The sequence below is a fragment of the Pituophis catenifer genome, unplaced genomic scaffold (genome assembly GCF_029215685.1).
Source record: "Pituophis catenifer annectens isolate HBS135680 unplaced genomic scaffold, rPitCat1.0.hap2 SCAF_2, whole genome shotgun sequence".
Lineage (NCBI taxonomy): Eukaryota > Metazoa > Chordata > Lepidosauria > Squamata > Colubridae > Pituophis > Pituophis catenifer.
The window spans coordinates 215,879,422-215,893,494 of NW_027256882.1; positions in this window are offsets into that span (position 1 = coordinate 215,879,422).

The window sequence follows — 14,073 nt, forward strand, 5'->3', positions numbered from 1 at the left end:
CGTCCTTTTTATTTTTCCATTTTTTGACACACACCCCTCATTTCAAAAGCACGTTGGTGCAACCTGCATTCTTGTCTGCTCATTGGTTAGCATCCAGTGTTGATGTATGACACTAAGAAATTAAGCTTTTATTGAAGATGGCATCAGTTTACATAGATTGCTAATACTTTCAAAAACACAGTGATTGCTGTAACTCTAACCTTTCTGAGAAAAACAAAATTTCGGATTATTTTCAGTGTATACCACTGATAAGAGTAAGAAAACTCAAATTGGAACGCGTCTGCCAATGGAGAAGATGATAGAATCCAGAATTTGCCTATTTCTGCAACCTGGATTAATTCTCAACTTGTATCTACTTTTAATTATTAATGAAAATCTAGAAATTATCTTTCCATATAGTGAGGCTTAAAGGGGTAAATTATCTTAATGAAGGATTATATGAAATAGAATTTGCTATGCATTGAATTTAAAGGGGAATTCACTATATTCAAAATTCACTTTTGAGATAGGGATAATTAATAATTATTCCAGAAATATTTACTATTCCTTGTGCTCAGATATTTTTTATATACAAAGTCAAATGCACCATAATTCAACTTTGATGGATTGCGATGAAAGAGCTTGAGCTTCCTTTCTAGCCATTTTGTTCTAGATAAATTTTTATTGTGATAGAAGTCATGGCTCTAGCTGGGCTTTTGCAGAAATTTGCAATGTAGTTTTCAGCATATCTATAAAATTAAGTATATTGGTTTTCACTTAAAACAGGTAAAAGCAAGCCTTAACTTCAGTTTTGCATGCACATTTTCCTCTCTATGATTTGGAGCAGTGTTTTCATTCCAAAAGTGAAATTGTGACTTCACCTCATACAGTCCCCCCAAAAATTCCCCACACACAAAAAAGAAAGTTAATAGCAGTGACAATATATAGTGGAATGTTAAAAAGCTGGAAGGGTTACAAACTGCAATGAGATTCCAGGATGTTTTATACAGGAATCTATAAATTACAGATAGGTTACATATTATACATAACCAAGCATCTATGAAATTGCATCATGATAATCAGAAGCTCAGCGGTTAAAGATGCTGAGCTTGTCAGCTGGAGAGCTGGCAGTCTGGATTTGGGACCAGAGCTCCACACAACGGTTGAGCTCCCATTAGTTGCCCCAGCTCCTGCCACTTAGCACTTTGAAAGCATGCAAATGGAAGTAGATTAATAGGTACCACTTTGGTGGGAAGGCAACAGCATTCCATGTGCCTTTGGCTTATAGCCATGCTGGTCTGGCCACATAACCATGGAAATTGTCTTCGGACAGTGCTGGCTCACTCGGACAAGAAACGGGGATGAGCACCGTGTCCTAGAATCGGACACAACTGACAGAAAAAACTTTACCTAATCAGAAGCAACATATGCCACAAAAGAAATGGTACTGATGTCATAGTTTTCATTTCTGTACCAGTGGTGGGTTTCTACCAGTTCGCCCTGGCCACCCGCCTGGACATCATCATGGACGTTCTGCGCATGCGCAGAAGGTTCTGTGCACGCGCAGAAGCGCCACACGTGCGAAGCGCGCATGCTCACAGTTCCGAACCGGTAGCTAAGGTAAGTGAAACCCACTACTGTTCTGTACATATTTGTTTGATAGGTAGCTGAATCCCCAAAGATTTGGAGGTAATTCCTCAAATGGCACTTAAATACCATGAAATGAAAGCTAAAACAATTGCCTGCAGAGTAAAAATCAAAAAGTATAAATGCAAGCTTTTAAAAGAATGAAAGGACAAAAAAATTGGGGGAAAGCTTTTTCTTTAAACAGACAGTCAACTTTTATCTAATGTCATATATATATAATTTGGATGCCTAGTGATTTTCTCTGAAGATCAGAAGATCCTGAAGAGCAAGCTAAATTTCTTGTTTGAGGGAGTTATTTTTAGTAAATACAAGGATAAGTGACCTCAATTGACACCAATCATCCGGTAGATTTTAGCAGTGGAGTGGATGAGAAGATTTACTTCCATACGATCAGTTTTCATTCTTTCCTCTTTGAGATATAAATTCTAATGATAGAATCTCATTTACTACATACTAATTCAGTTTCTCACTCATGCTTACATCATAGGCCTCCATATGCGCAACTCATTCAACAGTTGTGAGCTACTGGTAATGCACAACCTGGGATCAAAGTTTTTGTTTCCTTTCCTTCAGAGGAAAATACATTCGGGCAGAATATATCCCATGAAAGCAGTTTGCAAGCTACTGTTAGGCAAAGGCTGACTTAACAGTTTGGCTTGCATTCTCCATACTACATTCTGGATCGTCAAAAACATAAGGCTTGGCATGAACCTAGGGAAATTTGGCTGTATTCTTTCTTGGTTAATGAATTCTCTGGTTAGCGTAACTTCCCAAACGTTTTCCCCACCACAGGTATTCCCTGAACCAAACCCATAGACCCAATCAACTGAATTTCTGCTGCCGATTGCAATAAGAAGCTTATTTAAAAGCTTATAAATAAATAAAGAGTTTTTATAAATAAAGAGTTTATAATGCCCTACTATAAAATAACATACAATTTTTAAGGAAATGAACTATGGATATAAGCATCCTATTTAAACTCTGCATGTTGATTCATCAGCTTTAATCAGGTTTGGGTATCATTTTCAGCCTAGATCAGGGCTGTCAAATTCACGGCCTGCGGACTGGATGCATCACATTCTGGCCACGTCCGGTTTAGCGAAGGGGAAAAAGTCACGATACGTCATATGACAATGCGAGTTTGACATCCCGGCCTAGGGGCAGTTATACTTTCTGTTTTGCCTGGGAAATTTGGTAGATCCTGGCTAATAGCTAAGGTTTTATTGAATTTTATTCTTAAATTTCCTCAATGCCCCCTACATAAAAAGAGTGAATATTCAGAACTATCCTCTTTATGGTGCCAAGGGAGATTCCAGGTGTCCCACCTAGGCCTTTACTTCAGATTGGAGTTCAGGTGCACAGTTGTTTATACTAAGCAGGACATTTTTGACCAGAGTTGGCAAAACATTTAGCATCTAATTGAGTTGAAAATCGTTGCTACTGTTAATGGAACTTTGGAAATGTCTCTATTTTGAGAATTTGCAATGAACCACATAGATTTTTTGTCATTGTACATGGGTTGTCCATTAAGCCTTAATTGAGAAAATGATATTTCATCTGAATCATCTATTCCTCAGTGGCTGGTGACATAATCAACTAAAGAGGACCTGGTACAATTGCTGATTACTACTTTTGAAATGTTAACCATTTCTGATTATAGGTTAACAATTCTAACTGGGCAAGCATAGACAATTCACATTATGTATAATGCTCTAAATTTGTTGACTAATTTGCTGAATAAATGTTACATCTGATGTGGGGAACCTTGTATATTAAACTGATTTTAGAATTCTCTTTTAGAAGGCTCAGTTGAATAGGGGTCTGGATCAAAATATATTCAGCTGTGATGTAAGATTATCAAAGTGAGGTAAAATATGGAATCTGCTGGGATTGTTCAAGCTGCAGAGCCTATCAACAGCTGACAATCTGAGTGCCAACTTGTTTGTTTCTTTAAGACTTACAAACTTCACATTATCCATATAGCGCTCTCTCCTTTCAACTTGAGCTTTTTGTCCTTTATTAAAACGAAGTTTTATGTACCACTTCAAGCGGTGATGGTACATTTAGTGCCCTTCTTGGCTCATGGGCTTGGAAATTTAAGAAATAGAACTTAGCAAAAAAAAAAAATTTCTCTCTCTCTCTGCCTAGAGTTTGTTCTGCCTCTGGGTTTTCCATCTGCATGAAGAGAGAATTTCACTGTTAAGTGTTAGGTTCAGGCAGTGTAAAAGGATTTCTTTTCTAAACCAGATTAAATTGTAAGGTTTTCTGTCTCCTTATTTATATGTGCATCAACGGCTGCACATACACATACACAACTACATGGTTTTCTTGCTGTTGCTTATTTATCATAAGCATAAGTAGAACTTTAACATTTAATCAGTAGGTTAGTATCTCAAATCTTCCTAATTAATGGGTAGGGGTAACTTTTAATTAGCCTGTAAATTAAGTATACTTCTTGCGTTACAGTTACAGGAAAGGAAAAATAAATTATACAGAAGACGATTCTTAATAAATTAGCAGTATACAGGACATACCTTATAAACAAAATTGATAATCTAAAGGAGACCATTACATTAGAATTTTCAAACGTCAAAAATAATTTTAATGTGCGTAGGAATGTTCCAAGATCAAGCATGAATCAAGTAAGGAAGTGTTTAGAAGAGAACCACAACCAATTCAAGCATGTAATGTAATTTATATAATCAATTGTCCCCGGAGCCTATAGCTTGTTAGTACACACTGTGTGTGTATAAATAAACACACACACATATACTCACACAGCCTATCCCATGTTCTCTTCAATTCCCTCTCCTTCCAGTCCCCATTCTTGCCCAACACAAAACTATGTAGAATTGGCAAGGCTTCTTTACACACATCATGGAAAGAAGTAGGTTGTGTGGTTCAAGAAGACAAGAACAGTAGGTTCTTGTCTTCAATCTTTCTTCATTTCCGTTTTCTCCTTGTCAATTTCCATGAGAGCCAAAATGAAAAGTAGTCTTCTCCCCACCCCACCCCAAGGCTTAGACGTAGAGGACTTCAACTTTTGACTTTCAGTCAATGACACAACTCTTAAAGTTGCTTTCTTGTAACTTTGAGAGGACTAAGATCATCTTCTTTCTTCCTCACCCCAAATTATAACCTTGATCTGGAATGACCTAATCCGCAGTACAGATTGCAATACAAAGCTTTGTGTCAGGGATGGATGGGTGAGCTCCAGTGGAGTGTGCATGACTACAAGAATGTGGAAGGTGTTCGTGGGACTTCTGTTTCTGACCTTGACTCTTTGTAGCCTTCTGGAAAAGGATACATTTGGCATAAACACTAAATAGAAAAGGAAATAAACTATTATTCTAAATCTGCATCATTAAGAAAATCGACAGAAATACAGTTTTTCCTGAGTTTCAGATTGGGTTTTTCACCTTCCCTTCACTATCTAGTAGGATAGCACGGTGGCTCATTAGTTAAGATGCTGGGCTTGTTGACTGGAAAGTTGGCATCCCAGGTTCGAGACCCGAGCTCCATACAACACGGTGAGCTCCCATTCTTGCTCCAGCTCCTGCCAAATTAGCAGTTTCAAAGCATGCAAATGCAAGTAGATAACTAGGTACCACTTTGAAGAGAACAGCAGCCAATTTAAATGTAATGTAATTTACACTTTGATGGGAAAGTAACAGCGCTCTGTGATGTCATGCTAGCCACATGAACATGGAAATGTCTTTGGACAGTGCTATCTCAATGGGCTTGAAATGGAGATGAGCACTGCCCCCTAAATTGGCAACGGGACTCCTATCTAGTAACACCAGGGATTTTCTGAGTACAAAAGAGAAGACTTTTCCAGTGAACTATTTATGCTAGTCTATGACCATAATCAACTTTAACTAATGCTGAGCTACCATCCCTCCTTTTCTGTATTTTATTAATACATCTTAAAGTTTCTCATCAATGCCACTTTCTAAATGGCTTATACCAGTGAGAGGGTTTTTTTTTTCCTTACCTAAAAGAGCCAAGTTTAAATGAAGACCAGGAAGCAGTTTTTCCACAAGAATTTGGCAATCTTTTTCTGTACCAGTAGAGGAGCGCTTCTTGGATTGTACCGTTGAAGGATTCTCTCATCTGATAGAAATCATGGTTCTCGTAACTGAACATATTTTTGATAGGTGACATATGAAAGAATTTTGGATAGAATCATACTGTGCTCCCATCTTGTCAGACTTTTTCTTTTGGCAGCAGCTTCCTAAAATCAGTGGAACGGGAAATAGCAGAGTCAGTTGGCATTCTACATACACAGCATAACATGGTGGCATAGAGGTTAGAATACAGTTTTACAGGCTGACTCTGCTGACTGCCAGCAGTTCAATCCTAACTGGCTCAAGGTTGACTCAGCCTTCCATCTTTCCAAGGTCGGTAAAATGAGGACTCAGATTGTATGGGGCAATATGCTGACTCTGTAAACTGCTTAGAGAGGAATGTAAAGCGGTATATAAGCCTAAGTGCTATTGCTATGGATACTCTACCACTGAGCTGGCATCTACCTGGAATTTATTTTCATTAAGCATGAAAATCAGTTGTCATTTGTTTCTACCAGAAAAATATCCCATCTTATATTTTTACATCTCTTAGCATGCTCATTCTCAGATTACAAATAGAGGATAGACTAGAACATAAATGTAAGGTAAGTAAAAAAAAAAAAAAAAAAAAAAAAACCCAACACCAGCCATTTATGTATTTATTAAATTTGCATGTCATTCAACTCCTATCTCCACCGATGCCTCCCATCTCCCAATACAGCACCTCTGAGCTGCTTACAATATGACAAAAAGTCATAGAGGACACTTTTCTCCAACTATTATTAAAATACTAATATTAAAATAACATTAAAATTAAGAGCAATGGTGTTAATGTATAAGGCTGGTATTTGTTTAGCCATTTATTTATTTATATCCCACCTTTATTATGTTTACAAATATTTCAAGGCAACAAACATATCCAATACATCCTTCTTTCTCCTATTTTCCCCACAACCACAACCCTGAGTTGGGCTGAGAGAGAGAGTGACTGGCTGGCTCTAAGTCACCCAGCCAGCTTTTATAGCTATGATGGGACGTGAACGCACAGTCTCCTGGTTTCTAGCCAGATGCCTTAGACTAAACTGGTTGGCTCTTATTTTCTCGATAATAAAACAATTAAACAGTTTGCTTTCAAAACTAAATGAAATAAGTAAAGTTGCAGTGATCTTCAGAAGATCCTTTAGCTGTGTATTATACACAGTACTCCACATACTATACTTCTACATATGCAAAATGTGTGTGCTTATTCCTTTTAGGTTGGGGTCATTATTAATAATATTCTAAATTCATTTTATGGGTTAAGGAATAAGGGAAAAAACAGATCTGGATAAACTGCCCCCAGTGTTTAGCTGCTTAGAACTGTTTTGGGCATTTTAATAGGTTTTAGGTGAAAATGATTTAATAACATCACAATTAGAGGGAAAGTTGCACAGTCAATGTTTGGCAACACCCTGTTGATTTTTTAGCAATACTCTTCTTACAACCTTTGTATGTCTGACAGAAAAAAGTTTTCAATATAGATTGAAGATTGCCTATTTAACCCCATTAAGCTAAACAGGATTAAGAATACTGTACCAGCACTGCACTACTTTCAGGCCGATAAAATCGGAAACCAGAATCAAAATTTCCAATTCTTATTTCTACTGAATTCATTAAGGCAGCATCTCTAAATGATTTAATATGCTCCTTCCTAGGTTTCTTGACAGAGAAGCTAAATTGCCTTTTGTGAGATTAGCTGTCAGCTAACTTGCCCACTATCTCTTCATTATTTATGTATGTTCTCCTATTCTCTGTTTTCCCCTCAGTCACATCAGCAGTATATGGTTTTAAGGATTTTATTTCATATTTCACTCTGATGAGTCATCTGTCCACCGGAGTGCTGGAGCCAGTTTATACTAGCCATTTTTTAAAAAAAAATCAGGAATTTTGCAATCCAGTTGAGAACAGAACTGAACAATAACACCTACTAAATTGATCAGTGTGTGGCATCTCACCAGGTAGGACCCAGATTGTTGGGGGCAATATGCTGACCCTGTAAACCGCTTAGAGAGAGCTGTAAAAGCACTATGAAGCGGTATATAAGTCTAAGTGCTATTGCTATTGCTATGTAGCCTTGTAATGGCAACTGAAGTCAGCACAGCCAGTTGTTATATTCATTTATCAGCACACCACTGCATTTATCCCAAGCTATTATAGCAGAAGATGCTGTTGGCATTTTAATAATATATTTCAAGAAAATTATTGTTATTATACTATAATATTATTAATATGGTGATGAATACTACAACAAATATGTGGATTATGATTGTTTAAAAATAACTGTACCCAGATCACACACTGATGGAAATTAAATGTTATATAAATAAAACAAATAAAACATGGGGGGGGGGAGAAAATTAAAATCTGAGGATTTGTGACCAGATAAATATAACTGAATACATGTTTTTAAAGAGAACTTCTTTAGTTAGTTCCATTTCATTTTTAAGAAAAAACAAATTGATTCTGGATTAGCTTGATAATTTTCTGGATTATCAATAAGAATAGAGAAAAAAATTAAGGCACTGTAATAATATTAACAACTTTGTAACTCTATTGACAAGATATAAATGTGATTTCAAATTCAACCTTTAAATTGGCCATTACTAATCTTTCAAAACGTTTTTCAGGCACATATTCAGAGTAGTTATATTTCATGCAGGTTTCTTGGTATTAAATTCAATTATATATTCTGCATTTAAATGGTGAGTGTCTTCATTCTGGGAAGCATTTATTAAAAGCATGGAAATTTCTGAAAACCATTTTCTAAGCTGATGATTTAGATTCCTCACTTTGAACTGTAATTTTAAGTTGCTTAATTTACTTTTTCTGTAAAATTCGTAATAATTCATTGTCTGGTTATATGCATTAGGAAATGATGTTCTGTTAAAAACGTTAGGTTGCCTATGCATTGAAATGTCTTTGAAGCTTTTGAAGCAAGCATTTGAAATTGTAAAATATAGCTTATAGCAGTGGTTCTCAACTTTTTCTTCACCGGGGACCCCCTTTAAAACCTTTTGTGGCCATGGACCCCCCAAGACTTAAGTCAAGGTTTAAATCATAACATTTCTTCAAGCCTTTGTGGAACCCCTGTGACAACATCGCACCCCCCTCCCAGGGTCCATGGATCACAGGTTGAGAACCACTAGCTTATAGTAATTTTCATTTGCTGTCATGTCTGAATTTATAAACCATTAGACCAAACCATCATATCCATTGATATGATGGCGGTTCATTGGATGGACCTTTAGGAAATGTTCAGAACTTCCCAGGAACAGAGAAATGAAAATAAATAAAATCTAACTAGGGTTAGAGTTACATATAGAATCTTTATATTTTTATGGGATACTGTTAACAAGTTCATAATGATTTTTATTGATTTCATTTTTTCTCCACTCTTGCCTTCTGAAAAGCTATTTTGTGGGATTTTGTGTCCCTCTAGAAGTGATTAGAGTGAGGTGCACATTCCCTGAGTCTTAGATGCACTAACTTTTGTTAGATTTTAATTCTTTCTCCAAATGGAATACGCAGGGTTCAGGGTTCTTCTAGATTTATCTGCATATCTAGTGTATGAAACCAATCAAATACATACTAGTGTCCTATCCAGATACCGTATTTTTCGGACTATAAGACACACTTTTTTGACTCCCAAAAGGGGGTGAAAATGTCTGTGCATCTTATAGACTGAATATTGCCGAAGCCCCGCCCACCTGCCAGCCATTTTTTGGCCTCTACACGCCCTGTTTTTGGCCCTTTTGGGGGGCCATTTTTGAGGCTTTTTTGGGCCCATTTTAGGGCTTTTTTCAGCCCGTTTATTTGGAAAAAATGGGCCCAAAAAAGCCTCAAAAACGGGCCAAAAAAGCATCAAACAGCCCCCCAAAAACAGCCCCAAAAAAGCCTTGAAAATGGGCCAAAAAAGCATCAAAAGCAGGCCAAAAAAAGCCACAAAAATGGGGTGAAAAAAGCCTCGAAAATGGGCTGGAAAAAGGCCTGGAAACAGGCTGAGAAAAGACTGGAAAAGGCCCGAAAACAGGTAGGCCACAAACTTTTTGTTGTTGTTTTCCTCTTCTAAATTTAGGTGCATTTTATAGTCCAAAAAATACAGTAACTATTATCTCTATCCAAACACAAACTGCCCTCTTTCATATATACACAGATACATAAGCCCATCCCTCCTTTTAGGTATAGAAAAAAAAAAAAAAGGAAAAATGGAGTTATGGCAACAGGCAAAATGAAAATGAGCAGGGGGAAAAAAAATGTCCTATTTACTGTAGGTGTTAAGCATGGATTAAAATTTAACAGGCAAGCAGTTTTTTCTAAGCATTGGCTAAAGTTCAAAAACATTTTCACCAGTGATATCTGCAGTCATTTGCATGTTTACTCCATCCATCGGTTTTCAACAGCCCCTTTTATTATTATTATTATTTTTAGCAGTAATCAATTCTCTCTCCTTCCTCCCATTCGCAGCTAATTATCTGAAAGAAATATACAGGTAATCCTCAACATACAACCGCAACTGAGCCCAAAATTTCTGTTGCTAAGTGAAACATTTGTTAAGTGAATTTTGCCCCGTTTTACGACCTTTCTTGCCACAGTTGATAAATGAATCACTGCGGTTAAGTTAGTAACACCGTTGTTAAATGAATCTGGCTCCCCCGCTGACTTTGCTTGTCAGAAATAGTGATCACATGACGCCAGGACCCTCCACTTATCATAAATATATGAGTCAGTTGCTTAACTTTCTCAATTTTGATCATGTGACCACAGAAATGCTGCAACAGTTGTAAGTGTGAAAAAAGGCCATAAGTCACTTTTTAAAATGCCGTTGTAACTTTGAACAGTTACTGGATGAACTGTTGTAAGTCCAGGACTATCTGTACTTGATTTATTGGATAACTATCGTGTGTAGAAAAGAAACTGTTATATGAAGGTTGATATCCATGTCAACTACAGTGACTGTTCGTATAAAATTTATAATTCATCTTAGAAACTTGCTTAATGTCTGCTTTAGTTCATACTTTCTGCAGGCAAATAATTACTTGGAATTTTTGAAGCAATCTATAGCTTTGTCCTATTGGGGTCCAGACCTGTAGCTGTGGATCTGGGTTTCAAGTTCTGTCTGAAGAAATGAAAGTTAACTTCCAGGTAAGCAAATGTTTTGGGTTGTTGGTTTTCACCTTGTTTTGCTTTTTTGTGTATATACGGCAAGAAGACATGCTGTTTAAAAGACTTTTGGAGGAACTTTGGAAAGCTCCCACCACCAAATCTATAATAATAATAATTTCTCTTATATAAATTGAAAGATGTCAACAGTGTTGATTTACCATCAGCCTACCAAGTACTTAGGAGGCAAGGGCTGGGCAGCACAAGCAACTGACTTAAAAGCCACTCATCAACACACCCTGATCAACATCTAAGAAGCCACATACAACAGAGGCACTATAAATATCACACACAGAACAACCACACTGCTAGAGAGAAGTCCCCTGAAGATGAGCCTCATACCCTGAAGATGAGCCTCCAACATGAGTCCAATAGCTCGAAAGACAAAACCTCTGGTCCCGGTGACCGACCCAGATTGGCTCCTGAAGGACGTATTTCCAAAAATGGAGAATTTACAAACATTTGCTTGCTTCTTTCCACCCAGGAAGGGGAGAACGGACGTTGCTTACCTGAACGTCCCTTCTCGACGCGCAGCTGGAGAATCCAAAGCTTCGGGTTGTTCAGTAGTTGATAGCCTACACTGAGTGTGTTCCTTTAAGAGATTTCTCTTCAGACACGCCCACTTGCTCAACAGAGTCCCAGTTTTGTTCACGAAGTAAGGAGCAGTAGAGCGTCAGGAAGGAATGTCCAGCAGCCAGCTGGGTGGGTTGGATTCTCCAGCTGCGCGTCGAGAAGGGACGTTCAGGTAAGCAACGTCCGTTCTCCAACGCGCAGCTTGGAGAATCCAAAGCTTCGGGATTTACCCAAGCAAGTTCAGACAGGGAGGGAACCCGGCTGCTGTACGTCGTCTGAAGAGTTGCATACAGCTTGGAGCACCCGGCGGCCGAAGGATGCCTCCGCCGAGGCAAAGGAATCCACCTTGTAGTGCCTGATGAAGGGGTTCAAGGATGACCAGGTAGCCGCCCTGCATATGTCGGGAATGGAGGCATTAGTGGCCCAGGCGGCCGTAGTGGCGGCGCTCCTGGTGGAGTGTGGAAGAATTCTCTGCGGAACCGGTTTGTTCCGAGCCGAATAAGCCCTAGAGATGCAGGATTTAATCCATCTCCCAATTGTCGTGGAAGAAACCTTCCGGCCCATGGAAGCGGGCAGAAAGGAAATGAAGAGCGATTCAGATTTTCGGAAATGCTCAGTCCGCTTAATATACCGGCGCAGGGCCCGTCGGACATCTAAGAGGTGCCAGTCTGCTTCCCGAGGATGTCGAGGATCGGGACAGAAGTCCGGAAGGATCAATTCCTGGGCTCGATGGAATGTGGAATTTACTTTAGGCAGGAATGAGGGGTCTAGTCTTAATACCACGCGATTTGCGTGGAAGACACAAAGGTCACTTCTCACAGACAGTGCAGCTAGTTCGGATACACGGCGAGCCGAAGTAATTGCGACCAGAAACGCCACCTTAAGAGTCAGAAAGCGGAGGCTGATTGAGGCGAGAGGCTCAAATGGAGGGTGCATGAGGGCCTGAAGGACCAGAGTCAAATCCCAGGTCGGGTATCGATGTATAACAGGGGGGCGCAGGTTGGATGCCCCTCGCAGAAAGTCGCGAATCGTCGGGTCCTGGGAGAGAGGAAGCTTTGCAGAAGTCGAAAGGACCGTACTAAGTGCAGCAACTTGGCGACGAAGAGTGTTAGGCGCAAGGTGCTTGTCCATGCCCCGCTGAAGGAATCCCAGCACTTCGGGGACAGAAGCAGACGTTGGATCCAGGTGGAATTTAGCACACCAGGAGCAGAAGGAGTTCCAGGTTGCGTTATAAATGCGGCATGTTGATGGCCGTCTTGACGCCTGAATCGTGGGGATCGCATTGCTAGGCACGTTGGCTCGCCTTAGCAAGATCCGTTCAAGCGCCAGGCGGTCAACTGCAACCACTGCGGGTCTGGGTGCAGAATGACCCCCTGGCTGAGAACGATCCTGTCCCCTGGAATCCTCCACGGCCGTGCCACCGACAGGTCCACCAGATCCGCAAACCAGGACCTCCGAGGCCAGTGGGGTGCGACCAGAACGACGTCTGCCCTCTCTGCTATTATCCTGCGGATCAGACGAGGAAGGAGCGGTAGAGGGGGAAAGGCATAGAGGAGACCCCTGGGCCAGGGAGAGGCGAGGGCGTCGACTCCCTCCGCCTGAGGGCACTGGTACCGGGTGAAGAACCTGGGTAGGTGAGTGTTGTCGCGGCTGGCAAATAGATCGATTAGAGGCGTGCCGAATCTGCAGACGATCTCGGTGAACAGATCTGGGTGAAGTCGCCACTCGGCGTGATCCAAGTGTTGTCGGCTGAGCCAGTCCGCTGTGATGTTCGCGGTCCCGGCAATGTGCTCCGCCACAAGGGATAGGACGTGCTTTTCCGCCCAGATCAGCAGTAGGGTCGTTTCCTCCATCAATGGACCCGAGCGAGTCCCCCCCTGGCGGTTCACGTGCGCCTTTGCGGTTACATTGTCCGTGCGTATCAGGACATGGTGCCCCGACACAATCCGCTGGAACCGTTGGAGGGAGAGGCGGATCGCACGGAGTTCCAACCAATTGATCCCGTTGAGGCTCTCCTCTGCTGACCACGTTCCCTGGGCAACGTGGGATAAAAGATGACCTCCCCATCCCGTCAGGCTGGCGTCCGTTGTCACTACCAGGCGCTGTAGATTCTGGAAGTAGCTGCCCTGATGTAGGCTCTGGGAGGACCACCAGAGGAGAGACCTTGAGACCTCTGGCGGGAGGGAAACTTGTGTGGGAGAGTTGCTTCTCCTGGCTCTCTGAAAGGGGAGGAGGAACCACTGGAGCTGGCGTGAATGGAACCTCGCCCAAGGAACGACAGACAGGCAGGAAATCATTTTGCCGAGCAGGCGGGACAGGAGCAGCAAGGGCACCTTCCGAGAGGAGAGGACCTGGGATGTTAATGCCTGGAGACTGGAACACCGGTCCGTTGACAGGAACACCTGGCCCTTTACAGAATCTATTAATGTCCCGAGATGGAGAATGCAAGTAGTGGGCTGCAATTGGCTCTTCGGGATGTTGAGGGAGAAGCCATGATGACGAAGGCAGCGACACAGCACTGCTAGGTCTCGGGATGCTCGGGCCGGAGAAGGGGAGAGCACTAGGATATCGTCCAAGTAGCAGTGGAGGCGGATCGGATGTTGACGTA